The sequence below is a fragment of the Ranitomeya variabilis genome, chromosome 5 (genome assembly GCF_051348905.1).
Source record: "Ranitomeya variabilis isolate aRanVar5 chromosome 5, aRanVar5.hap1, whole genome shotgun sequence".
Lineage (NCBI taxonomy): Eukaryota > Metazoa > Chordata > Amphibia > Anura > Dendrobatidae > Ranitomeya > Ranitomeya variabilis.
In genome coordinates this window covers 593,473,155-593,490,620 of record NC_135236.1, presented here as the reverse complement: position 1 = coordinate 593,490,620, position 17,466 = coordinate 593,473,155, and the positions used below count along the sequence as shown (strand labels likewise).

Below are 17,466 nucleotides of genomic sequence, written 5' to 3'. Positions count from 1 at the left end.
GATTTAATCTTCTTTTGTATTTGCATGATTTTCCAGTTTTCAGTTCAGATAAAGACTGTTGAAAGAATCCTTGCTTTTTTCTAATGTTTAGAGACATGCCCATTCAAATCCCACTGCTGCCATTATTATGAGGTTTTGAGAACCCTTTGATCTAATTCTTATGATTTTGTATTTTCATGAGTGTGTTAATTTCTGTTTAGGAAAAGACAGTTGAAAGAATCATTGATTTTTCCTATTGTTAAGAGACTTACCCATATTCCAACAGACTTGTGAGTTCAAATCCCACTGCTGCCACTAGTATGAGTTCTTTTAAACCTTTTTATCTCATTCTTATAATTATGCTAACATGCAAAATTAGCATATGCTTTAATCTCACTGCTGCCAGTATTATGAGATCTTGAAATGTTTTTGTACTTATTCTTATGATTTTGCTAGCATGCAAATTAGCATGTGATATAATCTTCTTTTGTATTTGTATGATTTAGCAGTTTTCAGTTAAGATAAAGACCGTTGATAGAATCTTTGTTTTTGCCTAATGTTTAGAGACATGCCCATTTTCCAAAATGTACTAATTTTAAATGTTGTCAAATGTACTTCACTTTCTCTAAGGAAGCTTAATTAACCATGCTGTTTAAGGTAGCATGGCCGAGTGGTCTAAGGCGCTGGATTTAGGCTCCAGTCTCTTTGGAGGCGTGGGTTCAAATCCCACTGCTGCCAACATATTGAGGTTTTGAAAACCTTTTCAGCATATATTTATGATTTTGCTAATAAAAAAATTAGCATATTTTTGTATGAGTGCGTGCTTTGCTTTTTTGGAAAAGACAAAAGATAGAATCATTGCTTTTTCCTTTTTGTTTAGAGACCTATCCATTTTCCACAATGCACAAGTTTAAAATGTAGTCAGATACACTAAACTTACTCTCAGGAAGCTCTTTTAATGATGCATTAGGTAGCATGGCCGAGCGGTCTAAGGCGCTGGATTAAGGCTCCAGTCTCTTTGGAGGCGTGGGTTCAAATCCCGCTGCTGCTAGTATTATGAGGTTTTGAGAACCCTTTGATCTAATTCTGAGTATTTTGTATTTCCATGAGTGTGTGCATTTCTGTTTTGGAAAAGACAGTTGAAAGAATCATTGATTGTTCCTATTGTTTAGAGACTTACCTAAATTTTAACAGACTTGTGGGTTCAAAATGCCACTAGTATAAGTTCTTTTAAACCTTTTTATCTTATTCTTATAATTATGCTAACATGCAAAATTAGCATATGCTTTAAACCCACTGCTGCCAGTATTATGAGATCTTGAAATGTTTTTGTACTTATTCTTATGATTTTGCTAACATGCAAATTAGCATGTGATTTAATCTTCTTTTGTATTTGCATGATTTTCCAGTTTTCAGTTCAGATAAAGACTGTTGAAAGAATCCTTGCTTTTTTCTAATGTTTAGAGACATGCCCATTCAAATCCCACTGCTGCCATTATTATGAGGTTTTGAGAACCCTTTGATCTAATTCTTATGATTTTGTATTTTCATGAGTGTGTTAATTTCTGTTTAGGAAAAGACAGTTGAAAGAATCATTGATTTTTCCTATTGTTAAGAGACTTACCCATATTCCAACAGACTTGTGAGTTCAAATCCCACTGCTGCCACTAGTATGAGTTCTTTTAAACCTTTTTATCTCATTCTTATAATTATGCTAACATGCAAAATTAGCATATGCTTTAATCTCACTGCTGCCAGTATTATGAGATCTTGAAATGTTTTTGTACTTATTCTTATGATTTTGCTAGCATGCAAATTAGCATGTGATATAATCTTCTTTTGTATTTGTATGATTTAGCAGTTTTCAGTTAAGATAAAGACCGTTGATAGAATCTTTGTTTTTGCCTAATGTTTAGAGACATGCCCATTTTCCAAAATGTACTAATTTTAAATGTTGTCAAATGTACTTCACTTTCTCTAAGGCAGCTTAATTAACCATGCTGTTTAAGGTAGCATGGCCGAGTGGTCTAAGGCGCTGGATTTAGGCTTCAGTCTCTTTGGAGGCGTGGGTTCAAATCCCACTGCTGCCAACATATTGAGGTTTTGAAAACCTTTTCAGCTTATATTTATGATTTTGCTAATAGAGAAATTAGCATATTTTTGTATGAGTGCGTGCTTTGCTTTTTTGGAAAAGACAAAAGATAGAATCATTGCTTTTTCCTTTTTGTTTAGAGACCTATCCATTTTCCACAATGCACAAGTTTAAAATGTAGTCAGATACACTAAACTTACTCTCAGGAAGCTCTTTTAATGATGCATTAGGTAGCATGGCCGAGCGGTCTAAGGCGCTGGATTAAGGCTCCAGTCTCTTTGGAGGCGTGGGTTCAAATCCCACTGCTGCAAGTATTATGAGGTTTTGAGAACCCTTTGATCTAATTCTGAGGATTTTGTATTTCCATGAGTGTGTGCATTTCTGTTTTGGAAAAGACAGTTTTAGACTTTAGTTTAGAGACTTACCTAAATTTTAACAGACTTGTGGGTTCAAATGCCACTAGTATGAGTTCTTTTAAACCTTTTTATCTTATTCTTATAATTATGCTAACATGCAAAATTAGCATATGCTTTAAACCCACTGCTGCCAGTATTATGAGATCTTGAAATGTTTTTGTACTTATTCTTATGATTTTGCTAACATGCAAATTAGCATGTGATTTAATCTTCTTTTGTATTTGCATGATTTTCCAGTTTTCAGTTCAGATAAAGACTGTTGAAAGAATCCTTGCTTTTTTCTAATGTTTAGAGACATGCCCATTCAAATCCCACTGCTGCCATTATTATGAGGTTTTGAGAACCCTTTGATCTAATTCTTATGATTTTGTATTTTCATGAGTGTGTTAATTTCTGTTTAGGAAGAGACAGGTGAAAGAATCTTTGATTTTTCCTATTGTTAAGAGACTTACCCATATTCCAACAGACTTGTGAGTTCAAATCCCACTGCTGCCACTAGTATGAGTTCTTTTAAACCTTTTTATCTCATTCTTATAATTATGCTAACATGCAAAATTAGCATATGCTTTAATCTCACTGCTGCCAGTATAATGAGATCTTGAAATGTTTTTGTACTTATTCTTATGATTTTGCTAGCATGCAAATTAGCATGTGATATAATCTTCTTTTGTATTTGTATGATTTAGCAGTTTTCAGTTAAGATAAAGACCGTTGATAGAATCTTTGTTTTTGCCTAATGTTTAGAGACATGCCCATTTTCCAAAATGTACTAATTTTAAATGTTGTCAAATGTACTTCACTTTCTCTAAGGAAGCTGAATTAACCATGCTGTTTAAGGTAGCATGGCTGAGTGGTCTAAGGCGCTGGATTTAGGCTTCAGTCTCTTTGGAGGCGTGGGTTCAAATCCCACTGCTGCCAACATATTGAGGTTTTGAAAACTTTTTCAGCTTATATTTATGATTTTGCTAATAGAAAAATTAGCATATTTTTGTATGAGTGCGTGCTTTGCTTTTTTGGAAAAGACAAAAGATAGAATCATTGCTTTTTCCTTTTTGTTTAGAGACCTATCCATTTTCCACAATGCACAAGTTTAAAATGTAGTCAGATACACTAAACTTACTCTCAGGAAGCTCTTTTAATGATGCATTAGGTAGCATGGCCGAGCGGTCTAAGGCGCTGGATTAAGGCTCCAGTCTCTTTGGAGGCGTGGGTTCAAATCCCACTGCTGCCAGTATTATGAGGTTTTGAGAACCCTTTGATCTAATTCTGAGGATTTTGTATTTCCATGAGTGTGTGCATTTCTGTTTTGGAAAAGACAGTTTTAGACTTTAGTTTAGAGACTTACCTAAATTTTAACAGACTTGTGGGTTCAAATGCCACTAGTATGAGTTCTTTTAAACCTTTTTATCTTATTCTTATAATTATGCTAACATGCAAAATTAGCATATGCTTTAAACCCACTGCTGCCAGTATTATGAGATCTTGAAATGTTTTTGTACTTATTCTTATGATTTTGCTAACATGCAAATTAGCATGTGATTTAATCTTCTTTTGTATTTGCATGATTTTCCAGTTTTCAGTTCAGATAAAGACTGTTGAAAGAATCCTTGCTTTTTTCTAATGTTTAGAGACATGCCCATTCAAATCCCACTGCTGCCATTATTATGAGGTTTTGAGAACCCTTTGATCTAATTCTTATGATTTTGTATTTTCATGAGTGTGTTAATTTCTGTTTAGGAAGAGACAGGTGAAAGAATCTTTGATTTTTCCTATTGTTAAGAGACTTACCCATATTCCAACAGACTTGTGAGTTCAAATCCCACTGCTGCCACTAGTATGAGTTCTTTTAAACCTTTTTATCTCATTCTTATAATTATGCTAACATGCAAAATTAGCATATGCTTTAATCTCACTGCTGCCAGTATAATGAGATCTTGAAATGTTTTTGTACTTATTCTTATGATTTTGCTAGCATGCAAATTAGCATGTGATATAATCTTCTTTTGTATTTGTATGATTTAGCAGTTTTCAGTTAAGATAAAGACCGTTGATAGAATCTTTGTTTTTGCCTAATGTTTAGAGACATGCCCATTTTCCAAAATGTACTAATTTTAAATGTTGTCAAATGTACTTCACTTTCTCTAAGGAAGCTTAATTAACCATGCTGTTTAAGGTAGCATGGCCGAGTGGTCTAAGGCGCTGGATTTAGGCTTCAGTCTCTTTGGAGGCGTGGGTTCAAATCCCACTGCTGCCAACATATTGAGGTTTTGAAAACTTTTTCAGCTTATATTTATGATTTTGCTAATAGAAAAATTAGCATATTTTTGTATGAGTGCGTGCTTTGCTTTTTTGGAAAAGACAAAAGATAGAATCATTGCTTTTTCCTTTTTGTTTAGAGACCTATCCATTTTCCACAATGCACAAGTTTAAAATGTAGTCAGATACACTAAACTTACTCTAAGGAAGCTCTTTTAATGATGCATTAGGTAGCATGGCCAAGCGGTCTAAGGCGCTGGATTAAGGCTCCAGTCTCTTCGGAGGCGTGGGTTCAAATCCCGCTGCTGCTAGTATTATGAGGTTTTGAGAACCCTTTGATCTAATTCTGAGTATTTTGTATTTCCATGAGTGTGTGCATTTCTGTTTTGGAAAAGACAGTTGAAAGAATCATTGATTGTTCCTATTGTTTAGAGACTTACCTAAATTTTAACAGACTTGTGGGTTCAAAATGCCACTAGTATAAGTTCTTTTAAACCTTTTTATCTTATTCTTATAATTATGCTAACATGCAAAATTAGCATATGCTTTAAACCCACTGCTGCCAGTATTATGAGATCTTGAAATGTTTTTGTACTTATTCTTATGATTTTGCTAACATGCAAATTAGCATGTGATTTAATCTTCTTTTGTATTTGCATGATTTTCCAGTTTTCAGTTCAGATAAAGACTGTTGAAAGAATCCTTGCTTTTTTCTAATGTTTAGAGACATGCCCATTCAAATCCCACTGCTGCCATTATTATGAGGTTTTGAGAACCCTTTGATCTAATTCTTATGATTTTGTATTTTCATGAGTGTGTTAATTTCTGTTTAGGAAAAGACAGTTGAAAGAATCATTGATTTTTCCTATTGTTAAGAGACTTACCCATATTCCAACAGACTTGTGAGTTCAAATCCCACTGCTGCCACTAGTATGAGTTCTTTTAAACCTTTTTATCTCATTCTTATAATTATGCTAACATGCAAAATTAGCATATGCTTTAATCTCACTGCTGCCAGTATTATGAGATCTTGAAATGTTTTTGTACTTATTCTTATGATTTTGCTAGCATGCAAATTAGCATGTGATATAATCTTCTTTTGTATTTGTATGATTTAGCAGTTTTCAGTTAAGATAAAGACCGTTGATAGAATCTTTGTTTTTGCCTAATGTTTAGAGACATGCCCATTTTCCAAAATGTACTAATTTTAAATGTTGTCAAATGTACTTCACTTTCTCTAAGGAAGCTTAATTAACCATGCTGTTTAAGGTAGCATGGCCGAGTGGTCTAAGGCGCTGGATTTAGGCTCCAGTCTCTTTGGAGGCGTGGGTTCAAATCCCACTGCTGCCAACATATTGAGGTTTTGAAAACCTTTTCAGCATATATTTATGATTTTGCTAATAAAAAAATTAGCATATTTTTGTATGAGTGCGTGCTTTGCTTTTTTTGGAAAAGACAAAAGATAGAATCATTGCTTTTTCCTTTTTGTTTAGAGACCTATCCATTTTCCACAATGCACAAGTTTAAAATGTAGTCAGATACACTAAACTTACTCTCAGGAAGCTCTTTTAATGATGCATTAGGTAGCATGGCCGAGCGGTCTAAGGCGCTGGATTAAGGCTCCAGTCTCTTTGGAGGCGTGGGTTCAAATCCCACTGCTGCCAGTATTATGAGGTTTTGAGAACCCTTTGATCTAATTCTGAGGATTTTGTATTTCCATGAGTGTGTGCATTTCTGTTTTGGAAAAGACAGTTTTAGACTTTAGTTTAGAGACTTACCTAAATTTTAACAGACTTGTGGGTTAAAATGCCACTAGTATGAGTTCTTTTAAACCTTTTTATCTTATTCTTATAATTATGCTAACATGCAAAATTAGCATATGCTTTAAACCCACTGCTGCCAGTATTATGAGATCTTGAAATGTTTTTGTACTTATTCTTATGATTTTGCTAACATGCAAATTAGCATGTGATTTAATCTTCTTTTGTATTTGCATGATTTTCCAGTTTTCAGTTCAGATAAAGACTGTTGAAAGAATCCTTGCTTTTTTCTAATGTTTAGAGACATGCCCATTCAAATCCCACTGCTGCCATTATTATGAGGTTTTGAGAACCCTTTGATCTAATTCTTATGATTTTGTATTTTCATGAGTGTGTTAATTTCTGTTTAGGAAGAGACAGGTGAAAGAATCTTTGATTTTTCCTATTGTTAAGAGACTTACCCATATTCCAACAGACTTGTGAGTTCAAATCCCACTGCTGCCACTAGTATGAGTTCTTTTAAACCTTTTTATCTCATTCTTATAATTATGCTAACATGCAAAATTAGCATATGCTTTAATCTCACTGCTGCCAGTATAATGAGATCTTGAAATGTTTTTGTACTTATTCTTATGATTTTGCTAGCATGCAAATTAGCATGTGATATAATCTTCTTTTGTATTTGTATGATTTAGCAGTTTTCAGTTAAGATAAAGACCGTTGATAGAATCTTTGTTTTTGCCTAATGTTTAGAGACATGCCCATTTTCCAAAATGTACTAATTTTAAATGTTGTCAAATGTACTTCACTTTCTCTAAGGAAGCTTAATTAACCATGCTGTTTAAGGTAGCATGGCCGAGTGGTCTAAGGCGCTGGATTTAGGCTTCAGTCTCTTTGGAGGCGTGGGTTCAAATCCCACTGCTGCCAACATATTGAGGTTTTGAAAACTTTTTCAGCTTATATTTATGATTTTGCTAATAGAAAAATTAGCATATTTTTGTATGAGTGCGTGCTTTGCTTTTTTGGAAAAGACAAAAGATAGAATCATTGCTTTTTCCTTTTTGTTTAGAGACCTATCCATTTTCCACAATGCACAAGTTTAAAATGTAGTCAGATACACTAAACTTACTCTAAGGAAGCTCTTTTAATGATGCATTAGGTAGCATGGCCGAGCGGTCTAAGGCGCTGGATTAAGGCTCCAGTCTCTTCGGAGGCGTGGGTTCAAATCCCGCTGCTGCTAGTATTATGAGGTTTTGAGAACCCTTTGATCTAATTCTGAGTATTTTGTATTTCCATGAGTGTGTGCATTTCTGTTTTGGAAAAGACAGTTGAAAGAATCATTGATTGTTCCTATTGTTTAGAGACTTACCTAAATTTTAACAGACTTGTGGGTTCAAAATGCCACTAGTATAAGTTCTTTTAAACCTTTTTATCTTATTCTTATAATTATGCTAACATGCAAAATTAGCATATGCTTTAAACCCACTGCTGCCAGTATTATGAGATCTTGAAATGTTTTTGTACTTATTCTTATGATTTTGCTAACATGCAAATTAGCATGTGATTTAATCTTCTTTTGTATTTGCATGATTTTCCAGTTTTCAGTTCAGATAAAGACTGTTGAAAGAATCCTTGCTTTTTTCTAATGTTTAGAGACATGCCCATTCAAATCCCACTGCTGCCATTATTATGAGGTTTTGAGAACCCTTTGATCTAATTCTTATGATTTTGTATTTTCATGAGTGTGTTAATTTCTGTTTAGGAAAAGACAGTTGAAAGAATCATTGATTTTTCCTATTGTTAAGAGACTTACCCATATTCCAACAGACTTGTGAGTTCAAATCCCACTGCTGCCACTAGTATGAGTTCTTTTAAACCTTTTTATCTCATTCTTATAATTATGCTAACATGCAAAATTAGCATATGCTTTAATCTCACTGCTGCCAGTATTATGAGATCTTGAAATGTTTTTGTACTTATTCTTATGATTTTGCTAGCATGCAAATTAGCATGTGATATAATCTTCTTTTGTATTTGTATGATTTAGCAGTTTTCAGTTAAGATAAAGACCGTTGATAGAATCTTTGTTTTTGCCTAATGTTTAGAGACATGCCCATTTTCCAAAATGTACTAATTTTAAATGTTGTCAAATGTACTTCACTTTCTCTAAGGCAGCTTAATTAACCATGCTGTTTAAGGTAGCATGGCCGAGTGGTCTAAGGCGCTGGATTTAGGCTTCAGTCTCTTTGGAGGCGTGGGTTCAAATCCCACTGCTGCCAACATATTGAGGTTTTGAAAACCTTTTCAGCTTATATTTATGATTTTGCTAATAGAGAAATTAGCATATTTTTGTATGAGTGCGTGCTTTGCTTTTTTGGAAAAGACAAAAGATAGAATCATTGCTTTTTCCTTTTTGTTTAGAGACCTATCCATTTTCCACAATGCACAAGTTTAAAATGTAGTCAGATACACTAAACTTACTCTCAGGAAGCTCTTTTAATGATGCATTAGGTAGCATGGCCGAGCGGTCTAAGGCGCTGGATTAAGGCTCCAGTCTCTTCGGAGGCGTGGGTTCAAATCACACTGCTGCCAGTATTATGAGGTTTTGAGAACCCTTTGATCTAATTCTGAGGATTTTGTATTTCCATGAGTGTGTGCATTTCTGTTTTGGAAAAGACAGTTGAAAGAATCATTGATTGTTCCTATTGTTTAGAGACTTACCTAAATTTTAACAGACTTGTGGGTTCAAATGCCACTAGTATGAGTTCTTTTAAACCTTTTTATCTTATTCTTATAATTATGCTAACATGCAAAATTAGCATATGCTTTAAACTCACTGCTGCCAGTATTATGAGATCTTGAAATGTTTTTGTACTTATTCTTATGATTTTGCTAACATGCAAATTAGCATGTGATTTAATCTTCTTTTGTATTTGCATGATTTTCCAGTTTTCAGTTCAGATAAAGACTGTTGAAAGAATCCTTGCTTTTTTCTAATGTTTAGAGACATGCCCATTCAAATCCCACTGCTGCCATTATTATGAGGTTTTGAGAACCCTTTGATCTAATTCTTATGATTTTGTATTTTCATGAGTGTGTTAATTTCTGTTTAGGAAGAGACAGGTGAAAGAATCTTTGATTTTTCCTATTGTTAAGAGACTTACCCATATTCCAACAGACTTGTGAGTTCAAATCCCACTGCTGCCACTAGTATGAGTTCTTTTAAACCTTTTTATCTCATTCTTATAATTATGCTAACATGCAAAATTAGCATATGCTTTAATCTCACTGCTGCCAGTATAATGAGATCTTGAAATGTTTTTGTACTTATTCTTATGATTTTGCTAGCATGCAAATTAGCATGTGATATAATCTTCTTTTGTATTTGTATGATTTAGCAGTTTTCAGTTAAGATAAAGACCGTTGATAGAATCTTTGTTTTTGCCTAATGTTTAGAGACATGCCCATTTTCCAAAATGTACTAATTTTAAATGTTGTCAAATGTACTTCACTTTCTCTAAGGAAGCTTAATTAACCATGCTGTTTAAGGTAGCATGGCCGAGTGGTCTAAGGCGCTGGATTTAGGCTTCAGTGTCTTTGGAGGCGTGGGTTCAAATCCCACTGCTGCCAACATATTGAGGTTTTGAAAACTTTTTCAGCTTATATTTATGATTTTGCTAATAGAAAAATTAGCATATTTTTGTATGAGTGCGTGCTTTGCTTTTTTGGAAAAGACAAAAGATAGAATCATTGCTTTTTCCTTTTTGTTTAGAGACCTATCCATTTTCCACAATGCACAAGTTTAAAATGTAGTCAGATACACTAAACTTACTCTAAGGAAGCTCTTTTAATGATGCATTAGGTAGCATGGCCGAGCGGTCTAAGGCGCTGGATTAAGGCTCCAGTCTCTTCGGAGGCGTGGGTTCAAATCCCGCTGCTGCTAGTATTATGAGGTTTTGAGAACCCTTTGATCTAATTCTGAGTATTTTGTATTTCCATGAGTGTGTGCATTTCTGTTTTGGAAAAGACAGTTGAAAGAATCATTGATTGTTCCTATTGTTTAGAGACTTACCTAAATTTTAACAGACTTGTGGATTCAAATGCCACTAGTATGAGTTCTTTTAAACCTTTTTATCTTATTCTTATAATTATGCTAACATGCAAAATTAGCATATGCTTTAAACCCACTGCTGCCAGTATTATGAGATCTTGAAATGTTTTTGTACTTATTCTTATGATTTTGCTAACATGCAAATTAGCATGTGATTTAATCTTCTTTTGTATTTGCATGATTTTCCAGTTTTCAGTTCAGATAAAGACTGTTGAAAGAATCCTTGCTTTTTTCTAATGTTTAGAGACATGCCCATTCAAATCCCACTGCTGCCATTATTATGAGGTTTTGAGAACCCTTTGATCTAATTCTTATGATTTTGTATTTTCATGAGTGTGTTAATTTCTGTTTAGGAAAAGACAGTTGAAAGAATCATTGATTTTTCCTATTGTTAAGAGACTTACCCATATTCCAACAGACTTGTGAGTTCAAATCCCACTGCTGCCACTAGTATGAGTTCTTTTAAACCTTTTTATCTCATTCTTATAATTATGCTAACATGCAAAATTAGCATATGCTTTAATCTCACTGCTGCCAGTATAATGAGATCTTGAAATGTTTTTGTACTTATTCTTATGATTTTGCTAGCATGCAAATTAGCATGTGATATAATCTTCTTTTGTATTTGTATGATTTAGCAGTTTTCAGTTAAGATAAAGACCGTTGATAGAATCTTTGTTTTTGCCTAATGTTTAGAGACATGCCCATTTTCCAAAATGTACTAATTTTAAATGTTGTCAAATGTACTTCACTTTCTCTAAGGCAGCTTAATTAACCATGCTGTTTAAGGTAGCATGGCCGAGTGGTCTAAGGCGCTGGATTTAGGCTTCAGTCTCTTTGGAGGCGTGGGTTCAAATCCCACTGCTGCCAACATATTGAGGTTTTGAAAACCTTTTCAGCTTATATTTATGATTTTGCTAATAGAGAAATTAGCATATTTTTGTATGAGTGCGTGCTTTGCTTTTTTGGAAAAGACAAAAGATAGAATCATTGCTTTTTCCTTTTTGTTTAGAGACCTATCCATTTTCCACAATGCACAAGTTTAAAATGTAGTCAGATACACTAAACTTACTCTCAGGAAGCTCTTTTAATGATGCATTAGGTAGCATGGCCGAGCGGTCTAAGGCGCTGGATTAAGGCTCCAGTCTCTTCGGAGGCGTGGGTTCAAATCGCACTGCTGCCAGTATTATGAGGTTTTGAGAACCCTTTGATCTAATTCTGAGGATTTTGTATTTCCATGAGTGTGTGCATTTCTGTTTTGGAAAAGACAGTTGAAAGAATCATTGATTGTTCCTATTGTTTAGAGACTTACCTAAATTTTAACAGACTTGTGGGTTCAAATGCCACTAGTATGAGTTCTTTTAAACCTTTTTATCTTATTCTTATAATTATGCTAACATGCAAAATTAGCATATGCTTTAAACTCACTGCTGCCAGTATTATGAGATCTTGAAATGTTTTTGTACTTATTCTTATGATTTTGCTAACATGCAAATTAGCATGTGATTTAATCTTCTTTTGTATTTGCATGATTTTCCAGTTTTCAGTTCAGATAAAGACTGTTGAAAGAATCCTTGCTTTTTTCTAATGTTTAGAGACATGCCCATTCAAATCCCACTGCTGCCATTATTATGAGGTTTTGAGAACCCTTTGATCTAATTCTTATGATTTTGTATTTTCATGAGTGTGTTAATTTCTGTTTAGGAAGAGACAGGTGAAAGAATCTTTGATTTTTCCTATTGTTAAGAGACTTACCCATATTCCAACAGACTTGTGAGTTCAAATCCCACTGCTGCCACTAGTATGAGTTCTTTTAAACCTTTTTATCTCATTCTTATAATTATGCTAACATGCAAAATTAGCATATGCTTTAATCTCACTGCTGCCAGTATAATGAGATCTTGAAATGTTTTTGTACTTATTCTTATGATTTTGCTAGCATGCAAATTAGCATGTGATATAATCTTCTTTTGTATTTGTATGATTTAGCAGTTTTCAGTTAAGATAAAGACCGTTGATAGAATCTTTGTTTTTGCCTAATGTTTAGAGACATGCCCATTTTCCAAAATGTACTAATTTTAAATGTTGTCAAATGTACTTCACTTTCTCTAAGGAAGCTTAATTAACCATGCTGTTTAAGGTAGCATGGCCGAGTGGTCTAAGGCGCTGGATTTAGGCTTCAGTGTCTTTGGAGGCGTGGGTTCAAATCCCACTGCTGCCAACATATTGAGGTTTTGAAAACTTTTTCAGCTTATATTTATGATTTTGCTAATAGAAAAATTAGCATATTTTTGTATGAGTGCGTGCTTTGCTTTTTTGGAAAAGACAAAAGATAGAATCATTGCTTTTTCCTTTTTGTTTAGAGACCTATCCATTTTCCACAATGCACAAGTTTAAAATGTAGTCAGATACACTAAACTTACTCTAAGGAAGCTCTTTTAATGATGCATTAGGTAGCATGGCCGAGCGGTCTAAGGCGCTGGATTAAGGCTCCAGTCTCTTCGGAGGCGTGGGTTCAAATCCCGCTGCTGCTAGTATTATGAGGTTTTGAGAACCCTTTGATCTAATTCTGAGTATTTTGTATTTCCATGAGTGTGTGCATTTCTGTTTTGGAAAAGACAGTTGAAAGAATCATTGATTGTTCCTATTGTTTAGAGACTTACCTAAATTTTAACAGACTTGTGGATTCAAATGCCACTAGTATGAGTTCTTTTAAACCTTTTTATCTTATTCTTATAATTATGCTAACATGCAAAATTAGCATATGCTTTAAACCCACTGCTGCCAGTATTATGAGATCTTGAAATGTTTTTGTACTTATTCTTATGATTTTGCTAACATGCAAATTAGCATGTGATTTAATCTTCTTTTGTATTTGCATGATTTTCCAGTTTTCAGTTCAGATAAAGACTGTTGAAAGAATCCTTGCTTTTTTCTAATGTTTAGAGACATGCCCATTCAAATCCCACTGCTGCCATTATTATGAGGTTTTGAGAACCCTTTGATCTAATTCTTATGATTTTGTATTTTCATGAGTGTGTTAATTTCTGTTTAGGAAGAGACAGGTGAAAGAATCTTTGATTTTTCCTATTGTTAAGAGACTTACCCATATTCCAACAGACTTGTGAGTTCAAATCCCACTGCTGCCACTAGTATGAGTTCTTTTAAACCTTTTTATCTCATTCTTATAATTATGCTAACATGCAAAATTAGCATATGCTTTAATCTCACTGCTGCCAGTATAATGAGATCTTGAAATGTTTTTGTACTTATTCTTATGATTTTGCTAGCATGCAAATTAGCATGTGATATAATCTTCTTTTGTATTTGTATGATTTAGCAGTTTTCAGTTAAGATAAAGACCGTTGATAGAATCTTTGTTTTTGCCTAATGTTTAGAGACATGCCCATTTTCCAAAATGTACTAATTTTAAATGTTGTCAAATGTACTTCACTTTCTCTAAGGAAGCTTAATTAACCATGCTGTTTAAGGTAGCATGGCCGAGTGGTCTAAGGCGCTGGATTTAGGCTTCAGTCTCTTTGGAGGTGTGGGTTCAAATCCCACTGCTGCCAACATATTGAGGTTTTGAAAACTTTTTCAGCTTATATTTATGATTTTGCTAATAGAAAAATTAGCATATTTTTGTATGAGTGCGTGCTTTGCTTTTTTGGAAAAGACAAAAGATAGAATCATTGCTTTTTCCTTTTTGTTTAGAGACCTATCCATTTTCCACAATGCACAAGTTTAAAATGTAGTCAGATACACTAAACTTACTCTAAGGAAGCTCTTTTAATGATGCATTAGGTAGCATGGCCGAGCGGTCTAAGGCGCTGGATTAAGGCTCCAGTCTCTTCGGAGGCGTGGGTTCAAATCCCGCTGCTGCTAGTATTACGAGGTTTTGAGAACCCTTTGATCTAATTCTGAGTATTTTGTATTTCCATGAGTGTGTGCATTTCTGTTTTGGAAAAGACAGTTGAAAGAATCATTGATTGTTCCTATTGTTTAGAGACTTACCTAAATTTTAACAGACTTGTGGGTTCAAATGCCACTAGTATGAGTTATTTTAAACCTTTTTATCTTATTCTTATAATTATGCTAACATGCAAAATTAGCATATGCTTTAAACCCACTGCTGCCAGTATTATGAGATCTTGAAATGTTTTTGTACTTATTCTTATGATTTTGCTAACATGCAAATTAGCATGTGATTTAATCTTCTTTTGTATTTGCATGATTTTCCAGTTTTCAGTTCAGATAAAGACTGTTGAAAGAATCCTTGCTTTTTTCTAATGTTTAGAGACATGCCCATTCAAATCCCACTGCTGCCATTATTATGAGGTTTTGAGAACCCTTTGATCTAATTCTTATGATTTTGTATTTTCATGAGTGTGTTAATTTCTGTTTAGGAAAAGACAGTTGAAAGAATCATTGATTTTTCCTATTGTTAAGAGACTTACCCATATTCCAACAGACTTGTGAGTTCAAATCCCACTGCTGCCACTAGTATGAGTTCTTTTAAACCTTTTTATCTCATTCTTATAATTATGCTAACATGCAAAATTAGCATATGCTTTAATCTCACTGCTGCCAGTATAATGAGATCTTGAAATGTTTTTGTACTTATTCTTATGATTTTGCTAGCATGCAAATTAGCATGTGATATAATCTTCTTTTGTATTTGTATGATTTAGCAGTTTTCAGTTAAGATAAAGACCGTTGATAGAATCTTTGTTTTTGCCTAATGTTTAGAGACATGCCCATTTTCCAAAATGTACTAATTTTAAATGTTGTCAAATGTACTTCACTTTCTCTAAGGAAGCTTAATTAACCATGCTGTTTAAGGTAGCATGGCCGAGTGGTCTAAGGCGCTGGATTTAGGCTTCAGTCTCTTTGGAGGCGTGGGTTCAAATCCCACTGCTGCCAACATATTGAGGTTTTGAAAACCTTTCCAGCTTATATTTATGATTTTGCTAATAGAAAAATTAGCATATTTTTGTATGAGTGCGTGCTTTGCTTTTTTGGAAAAGACAAAAGATAGAATCATTGCTTTTTCCTTTTTGTTTAGAGACCTATCCATTTTCCACAATGCACAAGTTTAAAATGTAGTCAGATACACTAAACTTACTCTAAGGAAGCTCTTTTAATGATGCATTAGGTAGCATGGCCGAGCGGTTTAAGGCGCTGGATTAAGGCTCCAGTCTCTTCGGAGGCGTGGGTTCAAATCCCACTGCTGCCAGTATTATGAGGTTTTGAGAACCCTTTGATCTAATTCTGAGTATTTTGTATTTCCATGAGTGTGTGCATTTCTGTTTTGGAAAAGACAGTTGAAAGAATCATTGATTGTTCCTATTGTTTAGAGACTTACCTAAATTTTAACAGACTTGTGGTTTCAAATGCCACTAGTATGAGTTCTTTTAAACCTTTTTATCTTATTCTTATAATTATGCTAACATGCAAAATTAGCATATGCTTTAAACCCACTGCTGCCAGTATTATGAGATCTTGAAATGTTTTTGTACTTATTCTTATGATTTTGCTAACATGCAAATTAGCATGTGATTTAATCTTCTTTTGTATTTGCATGATTTTCCAGTTTTCAGTTCAGATAAAGACTGTTGAAAGAATCCTTGCTTTTTTCTAATGTTTAGAGACATGCCCATTCAAATCCCACTGCTGCCATTATTATGAGGTTTTGAGAACCCTTTGATCTAATTCTTATGATTTTGTATTTTCATGAGTGTGTTAATTTCTGTTTAGGAAGAGACAGGTGAAAGAATCTTTGATTTTTCCTATTGTTAAAAGACTTACCCATATTCCAACAGACTTGTGAGTTCAAATCCCACTGCTGCCACTAGTATGAGTTCTTTTAAACCTTTTTATCTCATTCTTATAATTATGCTAACATGCAAAATTAGCATATGCTTTAATCTCACTGCTGCCAGTATAATGAGATCTTGAAATGTTTTTGTACTTATTCTTATGATTTTGCTAGCATGCAAATTAGCATGTGATATAATCTTCTTTTGTATTTGTATGATTTAGCAGTTTTCAGTTAAGATAAAGACCGTTGATAGAATCTTTGTTTTTGCCTAATGTTTAGAGACATGCCCATTTTCCAAAATGTACTAATTTTAAATGTTGTCAAATGTACTTCACTTTCTCTAAGGAAGCTTAATTAACCATGCTGTTTAAGGTAGCATGGCCGAGTGGTCTAAGGCGCTGGATTTAGGCTTCAGTGTCTTTGGAGGCGTGGGTTCAAATCCCACTGCTGCCAACATATTGAGGTTTTGAAAACTTTTTCAGCTTATATTTATGATTTTGCTAATAGAAAAATTAGCATATTTTTGTATGAGTGCGTGCTTTGCTTTTTTGGAAAAGACAAAAGATAGAATCATTGCTTTTTCCTTTTTGTTTAGAGACCTATCCATTTTCCACAATGCACAAGTTTAAAATGTAGTCAGATACACTAAACTTACTCTAAGGAAGCTCTTTTAATGATGCATTAGGTAGCATGGCCGAGCGGTCTAAGGCGCTGGATTAAGGCTCCAGTCTCTTCGGAGGCGTGGGTTCAAATCCCGCTGCTGCTAGTATTATGAGGTTTTGAGAACCCTTTGATCTAATTCTGAGTATTTTGTATTTCCATGAGTGTGTGCATTTCTGTTTTGGAAAAGACAGTTGAAAGAATCATTGATTGTTCCTATTGTTTAGAGACTTACCTAAATTTTAACAGACTTGTGGATTCAAATGCCACTAGTATGAGTTCTTTTAAACCTTTTTATCTTATTCTTATAATTATGCTAACATGCAAAATTAGCATATGCTTTAAACCCACTGCTGCCAGTATTATGAGAT

At 34.0% G+C, this 17,466-nt stretch overlaps 5 non-coding genes across 5 annotated transcripts; all 5 read left to right on the top strand.

Annotated features, from left to right (window-relative positions):
• The first annotated feature begins 635 nt into the window (after positions 1 to 635).
• TRNAL-UAG (transfer RNA leucine (anticodon UAG)) lies at positions 636 to 717 on the top strand. The gene has a single exon. It is a non-coding gene; the product is annotated as a tRNA-Leu (tRNA).
• A 2,919-nt stretch (positions 718 to 3,636) lies between these two features.
• Positions 3,637 to 3,718, top strand: TRNAL-AAG (transfer RNA leucine (anticodon AAG)). The gene has a single exon. It is a non-coding gene; the product is annotated as a tRNA-Leu (tRNA).
• A 2,293-nt stretch (positions 3,719 to 6,011) lies between these two features.
• On the top strand, positions 6,012 to 6,093 carry TRNAL-UAG (transfer RNA leucine (anticodon UAG)). Its single transcript has one exon. It is a non-coding gene; the product is annotated as a tRNA-Leu (tRNA).
• Positions 6,094 to 6,325: 232 nt separating this feature from the next.
• TRNAL-AAG (transfer RNA leucine (anticodon AAG)) lies at positions 6,326 to 6,407 on the top strand. The gene has a single exon. It is a non-coding gene; the product is annotated as a tRNA-Leu (tRNA).
• Positions 6,408 to 15,768: 9,361 nt separating this feature from the next.
• On the top strand, positions 15,769 to 15,850 carry TRNAL-AAG (transfer RNA leucine (anticodon AAG)). Its single transcript has one exon. It is a non-coding gene; the product is annotated as a tRNA-Leu (tRNA).
• The last annotated feature ends 1,616 nt before the right edge of the window (positions 15,851 to 17,466 follow it).